This window comes from Apium graveolens, chromosome 7 (assembly GCF_009905375.1).
Source record: "Apium graveolens cultivar Ventura chromosome 7, ASM990537v1, whole genome shotgun sequence".
Lineage (NCBI taxonomy): Eukaryota > Viridiplantae > Streptophyta > Magnoliopsida > Apiales > Apiaceae > Apium > Apium graveolens.
Window position 1 is genome coordinate 268,222,284 of NC_133653.1, and position 12,681 is coordinate 268,234,964.

The following is a 12,681-nucleotide window of genomic DNA, read 5'->3' on the forward strand; positions in this document are numbered from 1 at the left end:
GGAAGTTTGATGCAAAGGCTGATGAAGGGATATTTGTTGGTTACTCAGCTGGAAAATCTTATAGGGTCTACAATCTAAGAACCAACATTGTTATGGAATCTGTGCATGTTGTGTTTGATGATAAAAAGATTGATGGACTAACAGATGAGGGACATAATGAGAGACTCAAATTTGACAACATTGAGATATATTGTGATGATAGTGAAGAGGAGACTGATGGAGATGACACTTCAAAAGGGATTCAAAACATGCCCTTGGATAATGCACAAAATACTGCATCCGTTGATAGAGGCAATGCAGTATCCGTTGAAAGACATAGTGCATCATTCGTTGAAGTACAAAATGAAGCATCCGTTGATCATAGTTCATCAACGGATAATCGATTTACATCATCAGTTGATAGAACTCCAAGTTCCCTGCAAAGGACCAACAACTCAGGGGGAGTTTCAACTAGTCAACACTCTGTCTCACATCATGACAATACTGAGGCCACCTCATCTAGAGCACATCTTCCACCACAAAGGAAATGGACCAAGAATCATCCCTTTGAACTGATCATTGGTGATGCATCATCTAAAGTGCAAACAAGAAAAGCCACTCAAGATGAATGTCTGTATAGTAGTTTTCTGTCTCAGGAGGAACCTAAGAAAGTGGAAGAAGCTCTATTGGATCCAGATTGGATATTAGCTATGCAGGAAGAGCTGAACCAATTTGAGAGAAACCAAGTATGGAAGCTGGTACCCAAACCAAAGAACAAGAGTCCTATTGACACAAAGTGGGTATTCAGAAACAAGATGGATGAAAATGGCATTATCATAAGGAATAAAGCCAGACTGGTTGCTAAAGGCTATTCTCAGCAAGAGGGAATAGATTTTGATGAAACATATGCTCCTGTTGCAAGACTTGAAGCCATCAGAATATTTCTAGCCCATGCAGCCCATGCCAATTTCAAAGTCTATCAAATGGATGTCAAGAGTGCATTTCTAAATGGGAAATTAGAGGAAGAAGTCTATGTAAGTCAACCTCCAGGATTTGAAGATCCAAATTTTCCAGACTATGTGTATTATCTGTTGAAAGCACTCTATGGACTGAAGCAAGCACCTAGAGCCTGGTATGAAACCTTATCAAAATTTCTTTTGGAGAATCACTTCACTAGAGGTACTGTTGATAAAACTCTCTTCTTTAGGGATGTTAATGGCTCTAGTATACTTGTTCAAATTTATGTAGATGACATAATATTTGGCTCTATAGATGATAAACTTTGCAAAAAGTTTGCTAAGCTAATGCAAAGTAATTATGAAATGAGCCTAATGGGAGAACTAACCTATTTTCTTGGTTTACAAGTTAAACAAGTTAGTGATGGGATTTTCATTAGTCAAACTAAATATATTTATGATCTTTTAAAGAAGTTTGACTTAATGGAATGTTCATCTGCAAAAACTCCCATGGCCACTGCCACCAAACTTGAATTAAATAAGACTGAAAGGTCTGTGGATATTACAAGTTATAGAGGCATGGTTGGTTCACTTTTATATTTAACTGCTAGCAGACCAGATATAATGTTTGCTACATGTCTATGTGCTAGATTCCAAGCTGATCCTAGGGAGTCTCACTTAATTGCTATCAAAAGGATTTTCAGATATCTCAAGGGTACACCAAATTTAGGTATTTGGTATCCTAGAGAATCTGGCTTTGATCTAATTGGTTATTCAGATGCAGACTATGCAGGTTGCAAAATAGATAGGAAAAGTACAACAGGCTCCTGCCAATTCCTGGGAAACAAGCTTGTATCATGGTTTAGCAAAAAGCAAAATTCAGTCTCTACTTCTACAGCTGAGGCTGAATACATTGCTGCTGGAAGTTGCTGTTCTCAAGTGTTATGGATGAGGAACCAACTCCTTGACTATGGACTTCATGTTGATAGAATTCCTATCTTTTGTGACAACACAAGTGCCATAGCCATAACAGAGAATCCTGTGCAGCACTCAAGGACCAAGCACATTGATATCAAGTACCACTTCATTAGGGAGCATGTCATGAATGGTACAGTGGAACTACATTTTGTTCCAAGTGAACAACAAATTGCTGACATATTTACCAAGCCACTTGATGAATCAACATTCACAAGATTGGTAAGTGAGCTAGGTATGCTTAATTACTCTTAAAATTCATGTCTTTATTGCAATTTGAATTGAAGCCTGAAATATATTAGTTGCTAAGAACAAATTTGACTTTTAACATAGTTTATTCCATCAACGGATGTTCCCTATCCGTTGAAAGTCAAAATTGCTCTATCAACGGATAATCATTATCCGTTGAAAGACAAATACATTTCTGGAATTTTTATCCGTCAACGGATAAAACTGAAGTACCTTTCAACGGATGACAATTTGCCTTATCCGTTGAAATGTCACATCAATCAATTCAGGTGTTTAACAGCCGTTGATTCTATTCTCTTAACCGTTGATACTCATACATACATCTGTATGTATTGGTTTTAAAGGTAGTTTTTAGAATACTTACAGTTTATTCTTAAAACGGCTGAAATTCACTAACGCATATTTATTGATAAATCTTTATTTTATATTTTTGTTTTTTAATTTGAGAAAGCATATAAGTCCTTCTGATTGTTCATTTTTACTTTACGCTTTCTTAAAATTTCAAGCATTTACCATTTTCTCTCTGCAAAAACTTCAAGTTATTCTCTGCAATTTCTACTCACAACAATGGCACCAGTCGTGAAGATTATGTCTCAATCTGGGTTCATCTATGAAAAGAACAATTTCATAGCTTTGGTAGAAAAGAATGAAGCCCACTCAGACTATCACAAAATGATGGACTTCATCAAAAACTGTAAACTTAGCTATGCAATGCTGGAAGCCCCAACAATTTTCTGTGAAGTAGTTGAGGAGATTTGGACAACTGCTGAGTTCAACTCCATGGATATGACTATCTCCTTCACTCTCAAAGGTAAAACTCACTGTATTAACTGTGATGATTTACAAGCATATTTTAAATTGCCTGAGAACAATGCCATGACACCACACACTGATAGTGATGTATCCAGCATGTTAGATTCCATAGGTTATTCTCTTAACTCTGCTAATTTAGGGAGTATTAGAAGAAAAGGCCTTAGGAAAGAATGGAGTTTCCTTGGGGATGCCTTTATAAAGGTTTTCTCTGGGAAAATTAGTAATTTTGATGCCATAACTTCATCTCTGGTTAATATGCTCTATATGCTTGTTTCTGATAGGTATTTTACCTTTAGCAACTATGTGATGCTAGAATTAGGTACTAGATTAGGTAACAAAGCTAATAGACCTAATAACATCTATTATGCTAGATTCTTTATGTTATTGGCTAACCATGTTGCTGAAGGTTTAGTCATAATCAATGAGAATAATAAACTCAAGTGCTGGGCACAAGAGAAAAGAGTTCTTGCAGACTTGATGAGAATGGATCTTAACAGCAGTGTGTCATTGGTATATTTACCAATCATGAATGCACCTCAGGTAGGTGAGGTAATTGCTTCTACAACTCCTACTTCTTCCAACCCCTCTATTTCTTTATCTTCTAGTGTGGCCATGAAATCTGTGATGCCCCAACAGATTTCTACCAAGGTCACCAAAACTAAACTTTCAAAATCAAAGACAAAGAAATCCACCTCTGTTGTTTCTCAAAAGACAACAGTTGTAACACCAACTATTAACCCTGAGGTGAGTGAACAGGGTGTGAGTGGTGAGGGGAGGGGTGAACATCAAAGAAACCCCCAGGATAAGGAAGGAAAGTTGAGTGCTTCCCAAGCTAGCCAAGCCACAGTTTCTCAAAAAGCTGTGGTGGTTGAAAAGGTATCTAGCACATCCCTAGTAGCATCCTCCCAAAAGGATGTTACTATTGAAAATAGTTCCAAACCAGGAACACAGAACAAACGAGGGAGGGACACTAAAGCCAAACACTCACCAACAAAAGCCTTTATTAGAAGAAAGAAGGCTAGAACCCAATCTTCTACACAGGGTGCACACACTGCACAGATACATCCATCTGTATCTATGCCTTCTCAAACTCAGTTTGATGTGACTCCAATAAATGTGGAGTCACAGCCCCATTCTCTCACAATAAACACACATCAATCACCAAACACTTCATCACCATCTCTGGATGTGGATATGTTATTCCCATCAATTCCTGATTCTCCCTCTTTACAACTCAGGGAGAAGCCCCACTCAAATACAGGTGATCATCATCTCTTGGATGATTTGTTGGATCACCCGCAAATTCTTTCAGATATAATTGAAGGATCTGTGTCACCACATCTCAAATCAATTTACACAGATTCAACAGTTATATCACTTTCAATTTCAACTTCTTTTCCTTCTTCAACGGATATCACTCATCCGTTGACAAGTGGTTGTTCTTCAACGGATAAGCTTAACAGCAGTTATCCGTTGATAACATCAGTTTCACCTTCAACGGATATTCCACATCCGTTGACAGTCTCTACACAAATAACTGAATTAATCCCAAGTGTAGAAGACATGAATACTGTGCAATCACTCTTAGGATTGAGGGAAGGGAGTGACAATTTGAGTGAGAGGCTGGGTTGCTCCCAGGCAAAAGGAGAGATTGAGAGCTCAAAAATGCATGCTATTTCTTCCAGCATGGCAAAAGTAAGTGAGTGGAGTACCACCTTAGTAGGTGAAGGTGAGGGAGTGAGTTGTGTGAGCCAGGGGGAGCCCCTGATGCAAGAACATAGAGAAAAAGAGAGAAAAGCAGGTACAGTAGATACAAGGGTGGAACCAGCCATTGCTAATGAGTCAATGATTGTGGATGATGCTGAAAAGGAAAGACAATTTTAGCAACATTACAAAGCTGTAATTGATAACATTTCCTTGGATGCTGACACTTTTACTCATCCTGTGACAGCCTATCAACTGTTGGCTGCTCAGGGCAATGAGAAAGCAGAAAGGTCACTACATCTAGTGCACACAACAGAATCTCTTCAAAGGGATAAAGCTGCCATTAACAAAATGCCTTCTACAGCTGGTGAGCCATTTGAGGAATTTGGAGCAAATTCTGATGATGATGACTCTATTTCTTTTGATGGAAGCATGAACTTAGGGGGAGATGAAGGCCCTAGTTCAATTCCAAATCTACCTGAATGGGCCTTGACTAAGGAGTACAGATCAGGGGAATTCAATGTCTCTTTAGTCAAACAAATCAACACTATTCAACAGGCCATTCAGAATACTTCACATGCAAGTATCAAGGCTATCCTTCAAGCTCACCTGGACTCACTGCATCTCATGAAGCTGCAGCAAGTGAAGCAGAATCTGAGTATGGATGATCTCAGGAAGGATATTGCTGACTTGAAAACCTATACTTCAGAAAAATTGGATTCAGTCATGCCCTATGGTACATTGCAGGACTTGGTTTTCAGATTGAAGAAAGAATCTGTTACTGAAAAACGGTTGGCCAAGTTAGAAGACAGAGTTCAAGTTATTGAAAATTCTGTGGCCACCATTCTTCACAATCAACAATCTCAAACCAGTCTCCTAATGCAGCTGGCAAAAGCACAAGGCTTGACCCCTCTCCTTGATGATAACAAAAAGGGGGAGAGTAAAAGGGAAGGGGAAGGAGAGCCATCTACAAAAGTCAACATATCTAAAGTGCTAGTTCCTGCCATCACTACTTCTCCAATCATTCAAATCAAGGGCAAGCCTGATGGAATTGATTTGATTCAGCTAGCAGCAGCTGAAATTCAAGTGAAAGAGCAAAGGAGGAGAATTGATGAAAGGTTGCAACTGTTGTTTGGTTCTACACAAGACAAATCAACATCTGTGAAATACAGCACAAAAATTGAACCAATCAACATGGAGCTCATGCCAGTAGGGAGTCATAAGGATGGAGAAGCTTCTTCCAAAGAACTACAAGCTATAATTCTCAAGCCCAATGAAAGATCCAATAAGGACTCAACAAAGAATCCTTTAAAAGAAGTGGACTTTCCTCCTCCAAAAGCTGATGAGAACAAGATTTTAGGCAGAAGTATTGCTTATCTCAAAAAGACCATGGATGAGGCTGTAAGGAGAAATAGAGCTATTATCATTAGAGAGGGAAAGAGCATATGTGTGATGCAAGGACATCCCAAATTCTCAATAGCCAAGAAGGAAGAAGACAAGCAATTAAAGGCTGACAAAAGAGCACAAGCAAAGCTTGAACAACAGCTAAAGTCAAGTCTAGTTGAAAAAGAAAAAGGGATTGAAGTCAGGGGTGAAGACAAGACTACAAACCTAGATGAGGTTTTAGGGAGTATATTTGGTGAGAGTGTGGAAGAAAGAGAGGAATGGCAGAAGGGAAACAGAAGAAAGGCCAAGGCACATAAAAGGAGTGGAGATAACACTGAAATAACCAAATCTATATCTAAACCACTACCTTCCATACCTGAACCCCTTGTTGCTGATCCCACAATAAACATCCATGGTGAACCAATCATTCCAAAAGAGGAACCTATTGATTGGGACACTATCAAATTGCCTACCTTTCTAACCACTCTTCCACTACCAAAGAAACAGAAAAGAAAACCAAAATCTACACCTCCCTTAACCTCTAAGAAATTCACTCAAAAACAAAAACCTAAGCCTAAGTCACCCATTTCTAAAGATGATTATGTTCACATCTGTGACATAAAAGAAATTTCAGACATTGAACTCTATCTGGATGAGCTGGAGGATGTAAGGGGAATAGCTGCCTACAGACAGTTACCAGAGAGATTAGTGTTCAGATATAAAGGAGCTGGGGAAAGAACATGGCCTCTCCACAGGATTCTGGATGAAGGCTACTCTACCTTGATTAGAGTCTATTCAGCTATACAAAAGGATTCTGGCTTTACCAGAACTGCCAAGACTGAAATTCTCAACAAGATAGCCAATATAAGGAAAACTTGGAGGGAGCCCAATGCTTTACCCAGGACTTTACTCATTCAAGAAAGGGAAATGAAAATTCTCAAATCACCTCATTGGTTGATGGAATTTAGAGATGATAAAGGAGTCAGAAGATTTTTCAGACTTGAAGACCAACTCAAGATTGCCAGCAATGAAACTCTCAAAGAAATGCAATCTAAGTTGGATGTCAGTGTTGAAGATGAAGCTGAATTCTTCAGACAACTCCAACTCCAAATTGAGGAAAATGACAAAAGGCTAGGAAAGAAAACCAGGGAACAAAGAAGAAAAAGATGATTTGCTCAGACTAAAGGAGTGTCCTTGGAAACACTGTAAATCTTCAATTATCTCCTAGTACATACACTTTTGCAGCATTTTTAAAATTCTACTTAGTTTCAATTCATATATCTGTTAAGTGTTTTGTTATCATCAAGTTAACCCTGAATTTATGCCTACAATTCTTATAGACATAAATAGGGGGAGATTGTTAGGAATGTATGTGCATTAGTTTGATGATATGTTTAACAAAATACTTAAGTAGAAATTTAGTGTCTGTAGCCTCAACGGATAAGACCACTTTGGCTATCCGTTGATGGTGTAGCTTTACTTAGAAATAAGTCTAGTGTTGTAGCATATTTCAGTCTCTGTATTTAAAATGTAATTCTTGGAAGTTAAGAGAAACTATGAGTCATGTTGACTACTAGATGATATGCAGATAGGAAGGCCAATTGTAAATACTTCATGCCTTGTAATTTTGTATAAGTGAAGTGGTATCAACGGATGACTTAAAGACCTTCAACGGATGAGAAGCTAAGCTTCAACGGATGTCTCTAAAGCTTCAACGGATAAAGTCATCAACGGATAACATCCTTCAACGGATGAGTGCATCAACGGATGAAAGCTTCAACGGATAACATCCTTCAACGGATGAGTGCATCAACGGATGAAAGCTTCAACGGATGTTCTGATGATTAGCCGTTGATAAGGGGTAGTTGTACCTACAAACAGAGGCACATGGGTTGATAGAGACAACTGAGATGTGGTAGCCGAATTTCAGGAACAACAGAAAAAGCAGCCGTTCTTCTCTAGTACAAAGATGCAATAGTCAACAAAGTACTGGAGTGAACAGGAAAAGAAGCAAGTGAAGATCTTATTTTATTACTGTATTTTATATTGTTCTTCACTTGTACACTTGGTAATATATATAAACCAAGTAGAAGCTAGTAATTAGATGTGAGATTTTCCAGAGCTGTTTAGAAAAACATTGAGAGAAAATTCATCTAGTTTGTACTAGGATGCAGCTGTGATCAACATTGTTTAATCACAGATTTTCTAAAATACCATCTCTGGTGGAACAACAAATCCACCAGAAAAGTTTTTAAGGTCTGTTGTGTTCTTTACATTTGTGCTTGAATATATATCTGTCTGTATTAGCTTAAAGCAATTCACACACTTGTTCTTCTTGAACACACAACTTTCATAAACTGCTCAAAACTTGAAAAAGTTTTGAGATTTACATTCAACCCCCCTTCTGTAAATCTCATTGTTAGTCCACTAGGAATAACATAAGCTCCATTGAAGAAAGTGAGAAGAAGAAAGATGAACACTATTCTCACAAGTATCTCTCCAAGATAGCCTCTGCTCAAGAAAAATCCAAGGAGAATTATGGAGAGCAAAACAAGGAAGGTCGTGTATCCCACCAAAGACAATTTCAGGGGGTAACACTCTGTCGCTTGCAATACACTGAGGACGTTCCGATTGTGGAAATCCTAGATGATGAACAGCGGCTCCATCCAGAGACAAATCAAGAACGGAGGATAATCCCACATGCACTACGCTCAGGACGTACTCATAGCGAGATCTATCGCGATGACTCGAAGATTGAAAAGCAATAAAAAAGACTATCTCATTTGAAGAAAAGTCTCAGAATCCAATTAAGTGACGAGGATCTAAAGAATTTGATTGCGATAACACAAAAGAATGATCAGCATGAGATAATGACTAATGGATGAACCAATACACCCCTTACAAGGGAAGAAAGGCCTCGCAGCAACAGATACCTTTCCTCAGAAAGAACCAAAAGAAGCTTTGAATGTAGGAGGAAGGGAAAAGAACCTGAAGATGATGATCGCAGGAGCAACAACTGGAGAATTAGAAGTGATACTCAAGGACTCACATATCGACAATAATGGAAGAGTAGAGATCTACGCATCCCAGTCCATAATGGTAAAAGGAGAAAATAATGAGAATATTAATAGTCGGAAAATCGATAAAATATCAATACTAAGAATACCACATGCTCGTAATCATAAGTTGTTATGCCAACACAACCACATGGGGCCATGCCTTCACCGCAACCTGATGCGTCGATGCAACCACAAGGGGTCATGCCTTCATCGCAAGTTGCTCCGTCCACACAACCGCAAGGGGTCATGCCTCCACCACAAGTTGTTGCGCAACGCAACCACAAGGAGTCGTGCTTCAACCACAAGTTATTGCGCCACTATAACTGTAAGGTGCGATGCAAGCCCAAGCTCAAGTGGCAGCAACACGTGTGATCTTATTGCAAGCCAATATCCGGAACATACTAGGATGGAAACGTCAATGTGGATGATTTAAGGAATCTATTTTCATACCTGAAAGGCGGAAAAGTCATAGCATGCGCGCAAACTACATCTCCATTTACTTCAGTGGTTAGGGAAGCACCCTTACCTACAGGATATAAGAGTACCACCCATGACTTATGCTTTCACGAAAATTCTGATTCGGTGTAGTTTTTAAGAAGGTTCAATATTGAGATGAACGTGTATCAAGTACAAGATTTAGCGAGATGTAAGCTCTTGGCAGCAACCTTCGGAGATAGTGCTCAACTTTTTTCCAAAACTTGGGACCAGAAGTAATTTCTTACTGGGAATAAATGAAGGTGATGTTCCTCACTCAGTTTCAATCTGCGATGAATTCAAGTATACGCCATCGGTGACGGTACTGGAAAATGTAATACAAAGAGAAGTGGAGACTTTGCAGGCTTATTTCAAGAGATTCTACACCGAAGCATCAGGTGTAAGAGGCACCATGGATGAAATATTAAAGAATTTCTTGATTGTTGGCCTGCGCATAGGGACCGATTTCTGGAAACACATTAAAGGAAGAAGTCCTAACACCCTCAAAGAATTCTATGAACAATCAAAGTCTTTCAAGTTTGTTGAAGAATCACTAATCGATAATAAAAAAGCAAAGTCTCACGGAGCCGCAAAAGTAAAGAATGGGAAAATAAAAGATAGGTCTCTTAGCCCAAATTATCGAAGGGAGCAAAAACTATATCAAGTCGAAGGAAGGGAGTTAAGTCCCTCGAGTAACTATGAAAAGGACTTCACTGGTTATACTCCTTTAGTGGCATCCATGGAGCACATTTATGAGGTTAATAAGGGAAAAGACATCTTTCAGAAATCGACTCCCTTAACCGCATGGCAAACCAAGGACAAGAAGAGGTACTGTAAATACCATGAATCTGTCGGACATAACACTGATGAGTGTCAACACTTGAAAGATGAGATAGAAGAACTCATCAAGGAAGAACAGCTTGGAGATTGGATTGTCAAATAAGTAAGAAAGTATCGAGGCGACCGCCCGACCAACCGAGAAGGTTTAGGGCGCACCCAAAAAAGGGAAGAGAAGGAAAAATCTGATGACGTGAAGTTCATCAAGTCATGAAGTATTCACGCTATCTTTGGAGGACCTCATTGTGCAGGAGACGCGAATGGAGCGATGGATTGATATGCTAGGGAAGCAAGAGGACCTATACTCACTGACGTTAACTGTCTCAAGGAAAGACCTCCCAAAATGTTCCAAAGAGAGACATGGGACATCACTTTAATGGATAAAGACGCCAAATGGGTTCACCATCCTTACAATGATGCTTTAGTTGTGAAGGTTTGTATTAGGGCGACGAACGTCTATCGTGTGTTCATCGACAACGGAATTTCAGTTAATATCCTTTACTATGATGCTTATAAAATAATGGGATTTCTTGACAAAAATATGGAATGTGAAAAGATATACATCTATGACTTTAGTGGAGAAGTGGTAAAATTAAAAGGGACAGTGAGACTCCCTGTCACTATTGAGAAAAGTCATCCCTCGACAACACAGATCATTCAGTTCATGGTGTTGGATCATGAGTCATCTCACAAAGCTCTTCTCGGATGACCATTTCTGAAGGACATGCGAGTTGTCACCTCCATTCATCACTTATCCATGAAGTTTCCAACACCTAATGATATAGGATGCGTCCGAGAATGTCAAGAGGATGTGAGAGAATATTAAAACAAGTCTATAAGAGAATTCCGCCAGAGAAGTTCTAACTAGAGTTAAAGGATCAACATATTATACTCTCTTGAAAAGTCAGAGGAGGACAATATGGAAGCGGAAGACATGGAAGCCGAAGATGAAGTAATGAAAGAAACGGCTTTGGCCGTAAAGGATGAAGCGTCGAAAAATCTTTTGAAAACAGATGAACAAAGGAAGGTTGAAGATATAGAAGAAGAACTAGAAGATGAAGAGATGGAAGAAGAGTTTGATCCCAGCTTGTGTATGCCATTTGGCTTGTACAATCCTGGAGATATGAATAAAAAATGGGGATTCCTCATATAAGGCGCAGCTTCAGCCCCTTACACGCTTATATATATGAAGTTGATTTAAGTAGGGCTTAGCCTGAATGGTAGAGTAGCATCAATAAAATTCCTCCTAGACTAGGGGGTAGTGCATGTACTACCTCACTCAGTGTTAGTTGTAATATGTTTACTTTCGTTTATTTTATTCACCAACCAACAATAGCGTCACCAGAACGCATTGTTAATAAAATTAAGGTTTTTTGTTTCAATGTTTCTAACTTGAAGATATGGACAATAACTCTAATTATTATGATAAATTTGAGTTATGGTAATCTTCGAAGTAGGGGATTGTTTCCAAGCTAGCTATAAGATGCCAAGTTAGAAGATGTGAAGTTCTCCGACGAAGTGCTACACTTCATAGGGCGCGCCCTAGGAGGACTTCCTCTTAAGGTATGATTGTTTAAATTAAGTTGTTAGAGCCACAGGTTCAATTATCACTTTGTTATGATTCTCAAGAGCATCAAGAACAGCTCCCGGACACGCCAGAAGAAGCAAGACCCCCAAAAGGAGTCATATTCCCTTAGCGTGTACCCCGAGAAGGATTCCTCTAAGCGGAGGAATTTTCAAGTGCTCCACTATAATTACTTATCCTTTCGTCGTCGTTCTTGAGATGGAAATATACTAAGGCAAGAACAAAGAGATAAAATACAAAAAGATATACAATATGAAGTCTAAGTATGAAAGTGCGATAAAAGAATAAGTAGGTACAAACTGCAGGGATTTTACAGGGGCCCGCGCCTCGGATACAGTCATAAAAGTAGTCACAAAGTAGAAAAAGGCATATGATAGATAATACAAGATGTAAATGGCCTAAAAGGCGCACATCCATAGAAATGGAAGTCCTAACAAGCACACCACAACCCTCAGGGGTGGACAGGAGATAGTCAGTGTAAGAAGAGGTCACGGGGCGAGGAACGTCACTCACAAGCATAACATCATCTATAGGAGCAGTACTATCTGAAGGAACACCAACACCAGTCGCATCAGCCACAACTCCTACCATGCTTACTACTGTGATGGGCGTAGCCGAAGCCTGAACATGGTGATGATCGAATCCTGAGGTAGCCCTCCTATCA